Below are 14678 nucleotides of genomic sequence, written 5' to 3'. Positions count from 1 at the left end.
AGCCCTCTGGTGTGAGACAGAAGAAAACCAATAAAAAGGGACCATTGTCTTCTAAATTCTAATTCTCTCCATGCTTACTCTTGATTTCTCAGAATCCTTTCTTACATGCTATGTCCTCTTTAAATCCAAACCTCCCATTTTTGATAACAAATAAGTTTTTCCAATAGCAATCTCAGAAGTCACCAGAAGAAAGATGGGGCCCCAACAACAACAACTCTACCCAATCCAGAATGATGCCATGGTAATCATCATCATACTACACTTCTTGCCAGAATTTCAGACAATCTTACCCATTACTCTAAAACTTGCTACAAAACCTACAGTTAGTCTAACTGAGATTTAACTATCTGAGCTTTCTCACAGTACCCAACAGAGATAACATCACCCCCTAAACGACAGGAAGCAATTCTAAAAAAACGACGCCCCTTCTCCCTTAGGTTTCATAATTCTCAGGGTTATGGATGACGGTTATAGGGTTGGGGGTGAAAGAAAATATTAACTCAGGATTGTAAAAAAAAAAAAAAAAAAAAAAAAAGGGGTGGGGGGAGAAGAAATGGAACGGATAGGTATAAGATATGATGGTAAATCATTGTATATACTAGTAAACAAACTTAGTAAAATAGCAATCTTAGATAATTTGCACTGTAATTTGTACTGTTATAGAATCTTATATGTTGATACAAATGTAGACTATTTTTATACTCCTGTTTAAGATAATTTGTATATTGATACAAATACAGAACTATATTTGTTATAATGTACATATATTTCTACTCTTATTTGAAACATTTTTATATTGATACAAATGTAAATTTATATCTGTCATACTTTATATATGTTCTACTTCTGTTTAGGATATTCGGTATATTGATATATATTTAATATTATTGTCATATTGCATATCGCACTATATATTCCTACCTCTGTTATAAATATCTTGTGTATTGTCACAATTTTGAAGTCATCGTTCTTCACCATACATTTGCTTATAGACTGTTTACCTTATTTACGTGAAGCCTTAGTCCTTAGGTTATTTTGATAGATAAGATTTATAGATTTATAGTCGCCTATGTCATCTCTATAGTTACGTTAGTTAGGTTATCCAGATTTACAGATACATAGGTTAGATGGCAGGTAATCTTCAAACACTTCATAGACCTGGAGAATATGGCATTTAAATAACTTAGAATTCTGTTGACGTGAGACACAATTGCTCCTGGCTGCACCAATTGATCCCGAGAGAATGTTGGGCTTCTAAGACATTTCCATTTGGAAGTTTGTCTTTTGGCACAAAATGGCCTACTGGGCAAAGAACTGCCCTTGCCTTGATGGCTGACAGTACAAATGCAATGCTCTCCTTTCTGGACAAGCGGGACACAAGGAAAGCGACCACTGTACTCTGCCAAGACAGAGTAAGATGGTCTTTCACAAATCCTGCTTCTGAAAATGGTCTGTCAGATACTCTAGGCCTGTAGCCAATTTGAATGCACCAACAATGCTGAGAAACATTAGGTGACTGTCCAGGCTGCCAGCTGTCTTGGTCTACTCTTGCAAGATTCCCGAAAGTTGCTTGCATCCGTCTTCCATTTCTCAGGTACCGTTATATTCCTTCTCAGGTCTTTGATGGGATTGAAGACTAGCAGTTATAGTTACAACTTAGTATATATAATATCTTAGATAGAACTTATTAAGTATTAGGTTCAGGTTCTTTAGGATAGGACACCTTTGAATGATCTTTATAATATGCTGTTTACCTATGCTCTATACTTCTCTGGATTTTAGTATGTGTTTCTTGCTTGATATTGTTTGTATTGGTTGTAGTTACATCTTATCTAGGTCATTATCTCTCATTATTTCTGGACAATATTTGATAACTATTCCTTTGTATATAGTCTTGTATTAGTTTAGAACCTTCTTATTTAGACAAAAAGGGGAGATGTAGTGGGTAGCCATTCCAACTTGGTTCTGGAAGTTCCAACCCCCATTGAGACTCTGGCAACTGTCACGCCTACGAGGCGGGACGAGGGGAGGCGCCTGGGGACCCGGGAGCTGGATGGGCCAGCGCTCGCTCTGGGCGCTCTCTCGTGCCGGGACGCTGACCAGTGCAGATTGACTGTGTAGAGCTCCGGAGAACACCGTTGGACTGCATTACACCTTCCCCAGACCTGCGACCTACCCATTACTTAATTTGTGAGTTTTGCCATTAAATAAATATCCTTTTAACTACGTGGAGTGGCCAAAATAATTTCTCCAATAGTCAGCCTTGGAGATATCAAAGTGTAATCAAAATATCTCACAACACATAGGTGCTACAACTAGTATGACTGTTTGATTGCTTCCCTCCTTTAATAGCAGCTTGCATAGTATTTTTGGAACCATGGAAGGTTAACCTCAGAAAAAAGGGTTTCAAGTCAGAACCAGCTTGAATAATGTGAGTCCTGTGTCTTAAATATGTGGTGTCTTCAGCAATAGGTGTGCATCCTCAATCACTGAGCAATAACCAAGTGCTACCATGATAATCTTTATTGTTTTAGGAACCAGTTGGACTACTCTGACCAACCATTTGAAAGAAAGTTTCTCATGCCTAATACTGGGGTTTTTGTTGGTCTGTAGTCTTGTGGGAAACATTGTTAGTCTGACTTAACTTCCTTGAAATATATACACATGTATTCATAATATATCAAATATAATAAATACTTAATTTTTTATAATATAATATAATAAACATAATATAATATATGTATTGTGATGGATTGAATGAAAATGGCCTCTGTAGACCCATAGTGAGTACCACTCTTAGGATGTGCCCTTGTTGGAGTACGTATGACCTTGTTGGAGGAAGAATTTCACTGGGGTATTCTTTGAGATTTCAAATGCTTAAGCTAGGCCTAATGTCATTGTCTTTTCCTTCTATCTTTGAATCTAAATACAGAACTCTCATCTATCTCTTCCATCACCACATATGCCTGTGTGCCACCATGCTTCCAATCATGAAGACAATGGATTAGACCTCTGAACTGCAAGCCAGCCTCAATTAAATGCATTCATTTACAAGAGTTGTCATGGTCATGGTGTTCCTTCCCTGCAATAGAAATCTTAACAAAACAGAAGTATGTGGTAGTTTGAATAAAAGTGGCCCCTATAGGCCCACAGGGAATGGCATTATCAGGTGGTGTGGATTTGTTGGAATAGGTGTGACTTTGTTAGAGCAAGTGTGTCCCTAGGGGGTGGGCTTTTAGGTCTCAGATGCTCAAGCCAGGCTAATGGCTCACAGTCTCTTCCTGCTGCCTGCTGATTTGGACATAGAACTTTCAGCTCCTCCAGCACCATGTTTTCCTGCATGTCATCATGCCATCCCCCAATTAAATGTTTTCCTTTATAAGAGTTGTCATGGTCATAGTGTCTCTTCATAGCAATAGAACTCTTAACCAAGACATATATAATCATAACATACACATATATATTTATGCACATATTTACACATCTATACAAAAACACACACACATACACACACACATATACACACACATACATATATATGTGGCATGTACATATGTTTATATGTATTATGTATAATTTTAAGTAGATATTAAATAATGTGATTCCTTGAAGCTTTATCAAGCTACCTTGGTGATTCTCCTTGTTATTCCTTCCCCTTCTGTATTGACATTAAAGCCAGCTTCAGGAGGGAATTCATACCTCATACTGGAAATCTAGGTAGCTTCCTTGAGCTAGTGAAGTTATAGATCTTAGAAAATAATCAATTTTCAGCACTGTACTAGACCAGCATAATTCCTTACTACATTTTAAATCTTATCCTTATACTCACAAATAAGTGTAACTATTACCCCTAATCAAAGCCTCTCTTTATAGCAAATGCAGACCACCACAGAAAACTACAAATGGATACAATGCAGACATCAACAAATTGTGGGGAGCTAAGTTCCACTGGAACCACCTCCAGCACTGTTTCTGTATCTATCATTCAGGAAATGTGTGAAAAGATTTTAAGAGCCAGAATACCAGGAAGTCTTCTGTGAAACAGTCTCCCCTAGAAGTGGATTCATAAACAAGACAAGAACAATATAGTGTCTGTGGATATATGAAAGGGGGAAACTTTCATTGATTCCCACCCCTAGACAAAGAACTACAGGCATTGAATGACTGCTGGGAGAAGGAGAATTATCTTTTCTCTGGGATGACAGCCATTACTGGTTGCCCAATGAAGGGTGATCATCTTTGAAAGCAGATATACATAAACAATAAAAATAGACCAGTAAGGTTCATATATATATATATATATGGTTCATATATACATATATATATGCAAATCCAAACGTACATATATACAGATATATGTACACAGTAAGCATAATCTAAGAATATGAGGCTATTGTCCTATTGTCTTGAGAGCCAGGTATAAGACATAGGAGGGGGTTGAAGAAAGGCCAATGGGGTCTGGAGAGAGAAAATGGGGGAGTTGATGCAATTCTGTTTCAATTTAAAATACATTTTTAAAAAGTAACAAATATTGTCTACAGATGTGAACAGGGAATTGTCAAAAGAAGAAGAAAAATAGCTAAGAAGTATATTCAAAAGTGCTCTTGACTTCAGTAATTAAGGAGATGTAAATTAAAACAACTTGGAGATGTCAAAAAGGTAATGAAAAACAAAACAACCAACAATAAATGCTAGGTGGAGTGTGGGGAAAAGCGAACCCTCATTCCATGTTGGTGGGGCAGCACACTGGTGCAGCCATTCCGCAAATTAGTGTTCATAATCCTCAAAAAGCTAAAAAGAAATCAATAATACAATCTAGCTATAGAACTCCTTGGCATATGACCAAGAGGCTCAGTATCCTACTCCATAGGTCAGCAGTGGTCATGGTCACCATATTCATCCTTGCGAGGAATGGAAAAAAATCTTCTATGTCCCCAACTTGTGAGTGGATAGTGGCAATGAGTTATATATACACATGATGTAGTATTCAGCTATAAAGAAAAAAAATCAAGGAATTCGTTAATAAATGGATGGAGCTAGACAATATTATATTGTGTAGTTTAATAAGACAGACCCAGGAAGAAAAATGCAGCATGTCTTCTCTCATCTCTCATTTCTATTTCCAACTCTTCATATGTGTATGAAGAACCAGGGAATTTAAAAGTGAAAATGAGCAAAGGGGAATAATAGAATACTGGTGACATGAATGGGGTTGGGAAAACTGGGAAGGAGTTTTAAATTGGGCAGTGGGAAGGGAGGGGAATCTCGAAGTAGAGGGAGAGATAGAGGAGTCATAAAAACACTATGGATGCTGAAAAGAGACATAGAACCATTGCTTTATTTACCCAAATTTATATATAATACATGTGTTTACACACACACACACACACACACACACACACACACACACACACACACAAAATGAAATTACACCAGTTGGGATGACAATACTCTCTCAAGAGCCATAGAATGTCATACAAAAAAAACTAGTACCAGGCATGATAGACCACCCTTTGAGTTGTTGAGGAAATGAAGAAACCTCCAAAATAATACTGATTATTGATATGCCCTTGTTTCCTGGCAGAGATTGAATGTAAGACCTTATTGCTAAAGACACCATGTATTTTGGACATAGGACTCAGAAGAATTGATACAGAAATGATCTGATAACCTTTTCCCTGAGGACTAGTTTTTGTACTATGGGAAGATGATAGGCAATAAGAAAGCTTTAAATATTCCTACCCAGCGATAGCACCTATAAATCACAGCAATGATCATCATGGCAAAATATCCCAAAGGGTGCAAAAGTGGCAATTAATCTTGGAGATAACCAGAAGGTAGTCATCTTGGGACTGTAAACCTAGTCAAGTACATGTGCCCAGTGGGGCCATGGATCTTAGAACAGGACCTAGTTCTGCTACTTCCCTAAGAGATTATTCTTAAGGTTAATATGCATCCCATAACATTTTAAGTAACCAAAGCCATCTGGAGAATAAAGAACCAAACTAGAGGTATCAAGCTAGTGAATTTCAAAATATATCACATGGCTATAATATTTAAAATAGCATTAAATTCACATAAAAACAAGCATTCAGATTAGTAGAATAAGACATATGGCCTAGTTATTTTTTTAAAGATAATAAAAATAATTTTATTGTTGGGCTGTGGTGGTACACGCCTTTAATCCCAGCACTAGGAAGGCAGAGGCAAGCAGATCTGGGAGTTGAACTACAGAGCAAGTTCCAGGACAGACAGGGCTACACAGAGAAACCCTGTCTCAAAAAAAACAACAATATTTGCTTTACAATTTGGTTTCTAAAAAGTGGAAAAAGGTCTACCTCTCTTTTTAAATCTATAGTCTGTCATCAATGAGCACACAAAAGAACAAGACACCAACCAGTACAGCAAGTCAGACCCCAGCCAAGAGTCACTGTGACAAGTTAAAACCTGTCCTGACTGCACCAGACAAGGACAATACCTGCAGAAACTCCCGTTCTTCCTGCAAGGACAGTACACTAGGCTACACTGTCAGGACATGGGTCTGAGTATGCAGTCTGCCAGCTGTATGTTTGCTGGGCCATGGTACAGCTGATCCCAAGACTGTCACACTTAGTGACCTCAAGACTGTGACCCTTCTACACAGGAATAGATGGTAAAATTCATTTCCCATACCCAGGAGATGTTTTTCTCCCCCAAGGCTTAGGTCACCTATGGGAGGCATTCAAGAAAGCAGTTCCACTTCATTCTTGAGTAAACAACCCCCCCCTCCGGGAGTGGCATCTAGTCTATACAGAAGGGTATCTGAGTAGACCAAAAATTCTTTCTGTTCCTACAAAGCACAAGTCAGGGGCACCCTGAGCAGCATTAGATGCTAGCTGCCAAAAGCACCTGGTGGCTAACACTGGGGAAAACAAGCGAACTGAAAAATGCCCATCCTGTCCTTAAAAAGCAGAACACTGAACCCCAGTGTTCAGAACACAACACAGGAGGGGGTCTGAAGGGTCAGCTTCATGACGATGTTCAACACAGCAGACATCAAGGATCCCCATAACACACAGCATTGTGGTGAATGCTAGACAGTCCATTTAACTTCTGTGTTGCGGCAGGCAGCCTACAGAAGGCCATGTGAGCAGTCTATCAACAGCCAGCGATGATCTACTTATTGTAGTAAAGATGCCAACTAGCGAGCACTCGCCACAAGCCTCCTTCAGATTTGTGCCATTCTCTAGATTTAATATATGCCACACCACAGTTGCATGCCTGTAATTCAACAATTAGGAGACTGAGGCAGGAGGACTGAGTCCAAGGCCAGCCTGGGCTCCGTAGCAAGACCCTAACTGGAGGTGAGGGGGGAATGGATTGGGCAAGGAGGAGGGGAAAGAAGAGCAGCTATGGCAGCAGCTGTGCCACATTAGAGAAAAAGCTTAAAATGAGCTGGGTCACATGAGACAAGGTTGATCTAGCCACGAGTACTCATGTAGCATTTACAATGAAACCATTTAAACAGGACTGTGTCTTCTAACAACTGCCATTCCTGTGGCCCTCGGGCATCAAATATGTTCAAAGAAACTGCAAAGCAGACATAATAAAGGTTTCTGTCCCCCAGATTGGGGAAGGAAAAAGTGATACCCCTTGTGAGCTTGGCTCTTGGCATTAAATGTGAAATTCCACCAGCGAGCTGCCGTGTCCCAAGTGCCCTAGCACACAGGTTTGCACTGGCCACAGACTGAGCCCCAAGGCTTTGCTGCTTGTCTTCTCCTACAATGTATGACCCACCAGCTTAAAGGCAATTTTAATTAGAGCTGCTATCTCCTCACCCACTTCTGAGGGAGGAGGGAATCTGCCCATCACCCCTTCGGCAGCTCAGGGCAGGCAAAGCAAGATCACACTGAGGACAAATTCTTGTTCTTCCTCAACAAAGTCATTCTGGGAGGCTGTGGTCTCTTGGAACAATGTGTAAAAGTCTTCGAAAGCCTAGGACCAGAGGACAGGGGAACTGGCTGCAGATGTCACCGTGCCCTTCCAGTCCCCAATGCTCTGCTTGTAAACAACCAAGGAATGTCTCACAGAATCAAGAAATGTCCTCTCTTGACCTGCTTAACACAGACAGCATCAAGAGGTCTCACTTATCTCAGAAGGCCTGATGTTGGTTCCATAGTAAACAAGGCAGCATCCGTGTTTCAATGCTGTAGAGGACACAACCCAGGTGGTCAGCTCCTGTCTCTACCTGGACAGGACAGTATTTGCAGTAAGGTAGAAAAAATGCAAAAGGTGTTATCTTTCTTTGGGAAAGCAACTCTCAGGACCACTGTACCCTCTGTGAGGCCATGGCTCCTTCTGGCTTTTTCCTCAGACAGACAGATTACTTGGCCTGAGCCTCCTGCAGCAGCGGGGCTTTCAAGGCAGAGGGGCTGTCCGACCATGCAGGGAGCTCATGCTGCAGGGGAGTCCTCCTAGGGTAGAACGTGTCATGGACGTCATAGTTCAGGAGGCAGCTCAGAAAGGCCATGTAGATGTCAGCGAACCTTGACAGGTGCCTCAGGAAGTAGGTCGGGTTCTGGTCTGTGCAGAACAAGCTCTCGAACTGGGCGTTGAAGAAACGTTTGGTCATTTCTCTCATCTCCTTCCTCTCCTTTTTCCACTCCTGCAAAATCTCTGTGGACCTGCATCTGCTCCAGGAGTCCAGTCAAGGTCTGCAGCCAGTTCATGGTCTGAATGTACTGCTCCATGTTCATGATTCTGAAGTCGGACCGCAGCTCAGGGATGATTGCTCCATGCTTTAGCGTCAGATCTGCCAGGTCACTGTGTATGTGGTCACCAAAATACAGCACTTTGGAGCTTCTCCATCCATTGAGCTTCAAAAATTCATACAAATTACCCTGCTTGTAGATCTGGCTTTTCTGAAGTTTGTGGATTTTATCGCAGAGTAAGACACCTTTCTCATTCATCTTCTGAAAAGGACTCCGCTTATCGTTGAAGAAGTTCGGTTTCTCAGCCTGAACTATGACCAGATTGAACAGGTCCCACCAGTCCTTCCCCATGATATACCACATCCCTTTGTCTACAAAGCTGCTGGGGCTTTTGGTGATGAGGAACATCTTCTTGTCATGGGCAGCCAGCTTAGCCAGCACTGCACGGATCTGCTCGGCATAACAGATGTACTTACTTCTCAATATCCGCTTCAATTGTACATTATTCCTTTGATGTGGACATCCCTTATGGAGTCCTTGACATCTTTGTACAGGTGCACTGGCTCATAATCAATGTTGTTCTTTAGGAAGTGCTCATTCACACAGGAGATCAGGGTCATCTCAGGCAGGGAGAACATATCCATGTACAGCTTCATGGTGTTCCCGTGAGAATTCTTTCCATAAAAGTCACTCATCTGCTCCAAAGGCATGTGGGGTCCCTAGTATATGTTGATGACTTCTTCATCTGGGACCACACTGAGGGCTCTGTAGACAGTTTCCATCTGGATGTAATGAAAAACATCGATCTTCATCAATATTGCCTGCTGGACTCGTAATGGAGTCCACAGGCGGTGAAATTTGGGTCATAATCATACTTCCTGATCTCTGCAGGATACTAGTTTTTCTACCTCTGGCTCTTCCTCATCTTCCCTCTCTTCCTTCTAGTTCTCGCCCTCCAATCTAGTTCCCTAGTTATGTTTTGTTGTTTTCTCTTAGAGGCCTGTCCTTTTCTAATGAGAGACAGAAAGGGAAGGGATCTGGATGAGAGAGGAGGGGGCAAGGACCTGGTAGTAGAAGAGGAAAGTGTAAATAGGATATATTGTATGAGAGAAGAATCTATTTTCAAGTAAAGGGTACAAATCAGCTCCTAATGACATTGTTATGTCCATAGACTAACTCATTGCTTAATCCTCATCACTTAAGATGAGGGTTAAATGTAGCTGAAGTTTTCTCCAGTCCTGCCTGGCTCACAGTCAGGACAAATCTCTCTCACCTGCCAGTCCTGCAGCTGCTCAGACCCAACCAACTAAACACACAGAGACTTATAGTGCTTACAAACTGTATGGCCGTGGGAGGCTTCTTGTTATCTAGTTCTTCTATCTTAAATTAACCCATTTCTGTTAATCTATGTCACCAGGTATTCTGTGGCTTTACCTGCTGCCTTTACATGCTGCTCCCTGGACGGCAGGATGGCATCTCCTCTCTCTGCCTTCCTGTTCCCCCAATTCTCCTCTCTGCTAGTCCTGTCTATATTTCCTCTCTGGCTACTGGCCAATCAGCATTTTATTTATCAATCAATCATAGCAACATATATTCACAGCATACAGGCCATCCTACAGCACTTCCCCTTTTCTGATTTTTTAAAAACGAAGATTTTAACTTTAACATAGTAAAATTACACATAACAAAACAATTATCAAGCAAGAATTACAGTTACAATGTTAAAGAAGATATCTATCCTATATTTGTGAGTCTAAGGTTTCATATATAACTTATCTTTTATTATAACTGAGGAAATTATAACTATCTAGTCTTCAACTACATCAAAGACCTCACAAGGATATAATATTACATGAGAAATGAGAGAAGGATGCAAACAAATTTTAGGAGTCTTGCAAGAGTAGACAGAGACAGCTGGCAGCCTGGACAATCATCCAAAGTTTCTGTGTAAAGTTGGGGCATCTGTCTTCATCCCACAGGTCTAGAGTCTCTCAGTCATTTTTCTCTGTGTCCTGTAGAACATCTGGCAGTTTCCTCTGTGAAGCAGGAACCTAAAGGACCATTTTGCCAAACAAAGTTCAGTGGTCACCTTCCTATGGGTCCTGCATGTCCAGTTGATCAAGCAATCCAGGCAAGAACAGTTTTTTGCCCAAATGGCTATTTTTTCCAAGGTGAAGATAAACTCTATATAGAATGTCTTTGATGCCCATCCTCCTCTCTGAAGTAAAGCCAGTGCTGCTGGGAGCAGACGTGCTCACTGTCCAGAAAGTCTAAATTTTTAAAATATTTTAATGCCATATTCTGTAGGCCTTTGAATTATTTGAAGATTACCTGTCTATCTGAAATATATCTATGTATACCTAGAAGAGTTAACTAACATGGATACAAGTATAATTATCATAGATGACTAATTATTAATCTATTTCTTAATTATCCATTACCAATCTACTTCAGAGAAAATATGGACATTGAAGAAACTGCATATGGAGTTAACTTTCATTGTGGCAAAAGTTAGTCACTGGACAACAAAGTATCCTTCAATCCACTGCTGACTAACAGGACAAAATGGCTGGGCGGTGGAGGCACATGCCTTTAATCCCAGCACTTGGGAGGCTGAGGCAGGCAGATCTCTGTGTGTTCGAGGCCAGCCTGGTCTCCAAAGCAAGTTCCAGGAAAAGTGCAAAGGTACACAGAGAAACCCTGTCTCGAAAAACTAAAAACAATAAAACAGGACAAAATGGACAGATAGGACATGAAACAAAGGACTACCGATTCTTGCCAAGACAAGTGTGGTTGTGGTTTTAACAAAAGGCATCTTCTGAGGCCAGGACAATGTGTCACCATCCCTGAAGTGGCCTTTACAATCCGGAAAGGGTACAGTGCCTCTTTCTTTGAAGGCAGCTGAATTGGCAGTGGACCAATGGCTTCTGATGTGCAGTGGAACAGCAGCTGAAACAGTTAGTTATTCTTGAAAGAGTAACTAAGTTGACAGAGTCTAACCTCTCAATGGTAGAGTGGCATTTAATAGAGGGATGCAGAGAAGAACGGGATGCTGAGATGAAGCCACACACACAAGCCAAGAAAAATGGACAGCTGAATTAAAAAAAAAAATGAACAATTTCCAGGATTTAAAATCCTGAATCATGACAAGACACTAGTGGAATTCAGGTGTTTCTGGTACATGGACTGCTCTCACCCAATGTGAGGTTGAACTGTTGACCTTGTGTACATCCTACTTCACAAATGAGTCTGTCAGATATGCTAAGCCTATAGGTGGAAGATGATGCCCCAACACTGCGGAGAAACCTCAGGTGATTGTACGCGTAGCTAGCTGTTTCTGTCAACTCACAATTTTTGGAAGCTGCTTGCATGTACTTCATGCTTTTAATTTTTTAGGTAATATTATTTCTTTCTTGGGCCTCTAAGGGTATTGAAGATTAGATAGTTATAGTTATAGTTATATTTAAAGATAAGATAGTTACAGATTTCCTTGTTAAGAATTTCAGAAAAGAATCTCACTAAAGAGGTATAAGTGTTTAAGTTTGAAAGACATTATAAGATAGTTCTGTCAGTAATATAAGTTAGGATAGAAAGTGAATCAGGTTCATTTTGGACTTACCAAAATAGGATAGATAATGGAATTATTTTCTCAGAGTTTGTAAAATACAAGTGGACTAGACATTATTTAGGTATTTATTGCTTGTATATATTGTATATAGTTACTGAACTTATTGTATATAGTTTTTCTTATATTAGTTACAACTTTTTTCTATTTATTAGAAGAGAAAGGGTAAATATGGTGATATTTGTGCTGAAATGTGATTTTATTTGTATGTTAATAAATAAAGTTTCCTGGGGGGTCAGAGCTAATAGCAAGCCATTTAGCAGAAGTCTGGCAATGGTAGCACACACTCATAATCCCAATCACATGACAGGCAGAATCTCTGTGTGTTGAAGGACACAGCCAGCATGGAGAAACACACCTAAAATCTCAATACCAACCATAGAGACCTGGAGGTCTGTATAGACAAGCAATGATGAGGAGGTTATGTGGTTGGGTTTACAACCAATGAGAAGACAGAACAGAAAGTCAACAAAAATACAGACACACAGGAATTAGCTCTCTTTCTCAGGGGAAGGATGGCAGTGGCTGATAAGCTAAAGGCTATTCATTAGTGCTCTGACCTCTTGGGCTTTTAACTCTGAATTTGGCTCTGTGTTTCTTATTTAATAAGTCCGTTCACAATTACATCTACAGTTAACTTAAACAGATACATTTCTTTTTGCATTTGGCATCCATTAACATAGAGGCCCACAACTGATCAAGGTGCCAAAAATAAGATACTGTAGCTTGCTCAACACTAAATGGGATATGCATATTCTATCCTTTCCTCCTACATTTCAATTATCATTGCAGAAGATGGGGTGGAAAGAACACAAGAACAAGATGTTGCAGCAGGTCTGTCTTTGGATGGCTAGCTCCTGAATAATAACATAGAGATGTCTTATCAAGTATAAAAGTTTGGCTTTAGCTTAGGCTTGTTCCCACCTACCTCTTAAAACTTAAATTAATATATTTATATTAATATACATTCTGCCACATGGCTTGTTACCTCTCCTCAATACTATGTGTCCTACTTCCTCTGCTTCTTTGCTGGTGAATCTCCCACCACTCAGATTCTTTCCCAGAGTTCCTATCTCTGCCCAGAAGTACTGGCTATTGTCTTCTTCCTAGCTATTGTCCATTCAGCATTTATTAAACCAGTCAGAAGATGCTTTAGGAAGGTGAAGAAAAACAGAGACACATCTTCACAGTGTACAAAAAAAAATTATCCCAACAAGATGTGGTGGATCACTACCAGGAAATAATGTTTTCTGGGCACAAGAGGACAATTGGGAACATGAACTCAAAGCAGCTGTGACAGCATATATCAGAATGCAGAAGTTAATGCCAGATAAAATCCCAATATGGGCAGGGGTGTCAGCCATGAAGTCCTGAGGCACTATTGGCAACTGGTTCTTGCTGTAGGTGGAAGAGTCAGTTTTCTTTAACAGTGAAGACCTGTCTATTAACCATGCTCCAGTGAAGACCATATATCCAAGAGTATATGGTACCACAAACTGGATTCCCTGGGCGTATAAATAAAATGAAGACACAAAGGTGGGTAAGGAAGGGAGGTGGAACTTGAAAGATTTGGGACAAGGGTAAATATGATCAAAATGCATTGTGTGAAATTCACAAAGAATAAAAGATTAAAAACCAGCCATGCATGGAGGTGTATGCCTTTAATCCCAGCACTGGGGAGGCAGAGGCCAGTGGATCTCTGTGAGCTCAAGGACAGCCTGATCTACAATGTGAGGTCCAGAACAGCCAGGCCAGTTACTCAGAGAAACCATGGTTCAAAATCATATATATATATATATATATATATATATATATATATATATATATATCCATTGACTAAATCTTAAACGCTAGTATTAGTATTCTTTTTTTTTTTTTTTTGTTTTTTTGAGACAGGGTTTCTCAGTGTAGCTTTTGCGCCTTTCCTGGGACTCACTTGGTAGCCCACGCTGGCCTCGAACTCACAGAGATCTGCCTGGCTCTGCTTCCCGAGTGCTGGGATTAAAGGCGTGTGCCACCACCGCCCGGCCATAGTATTCTTTTTTTATTTAAGAATTTTTTTCATTTTACATACCAACCATTGTTCCCCCTCCCTCCCCTTCTCCCACTCCCCCTTCCTCTCCCCCCCCACTCCTCATAGGGGGTAAGGCCTCCCTTGGGTAGTCAATACAAGCTGGCATACCAAGTTGGGTCAGGACCAAGCCCGTCCCTCCTGCATCAAGGAATAGGCTCTAGAAAGCCAGTTCATGAACCCAGGATAAGTTCTAGTCCAATTGTCAGGGTCCCTACAAACAGATCAAACCACACAACTGTTACCCACATTCACAGGACCTAGTTTAGTTCCATGAAGCTCCCTAGCTTTC

General features: G+C 40.5%; 1 pseudogene; it reads right to left on the bottom strand.

Moving 5' to 3' along the window:
* Positions 1 to 6733: 6733 nt before the first annotated feature.
* Positions 6734 to 9839, bottom strand: LOC114701669 (annotated as a pseudogene).
* Between the last annotated feature and the right edge of the window lie 4839 nt (positions 9840 to 14678).

The sequence above is a fragment of the Peromyscus leucopus genome, chromosome X, assembly GCF_004664715.2.
Source record: "Peromyscus leucopus breed LL Stock chromosome X, UCI_PerLeu_2.1, whole genome shotgun sequence".
Classification (NCBI taxonomy): Eukaryota; Metazoa; Chordata; class Mammalia; order Rodentia; family Cricetidae; genus Peromyscus; species Peromyscus leucopus.
This window is presented reverse-complemented; position numbering and strand designations above follow the sequence as displayed.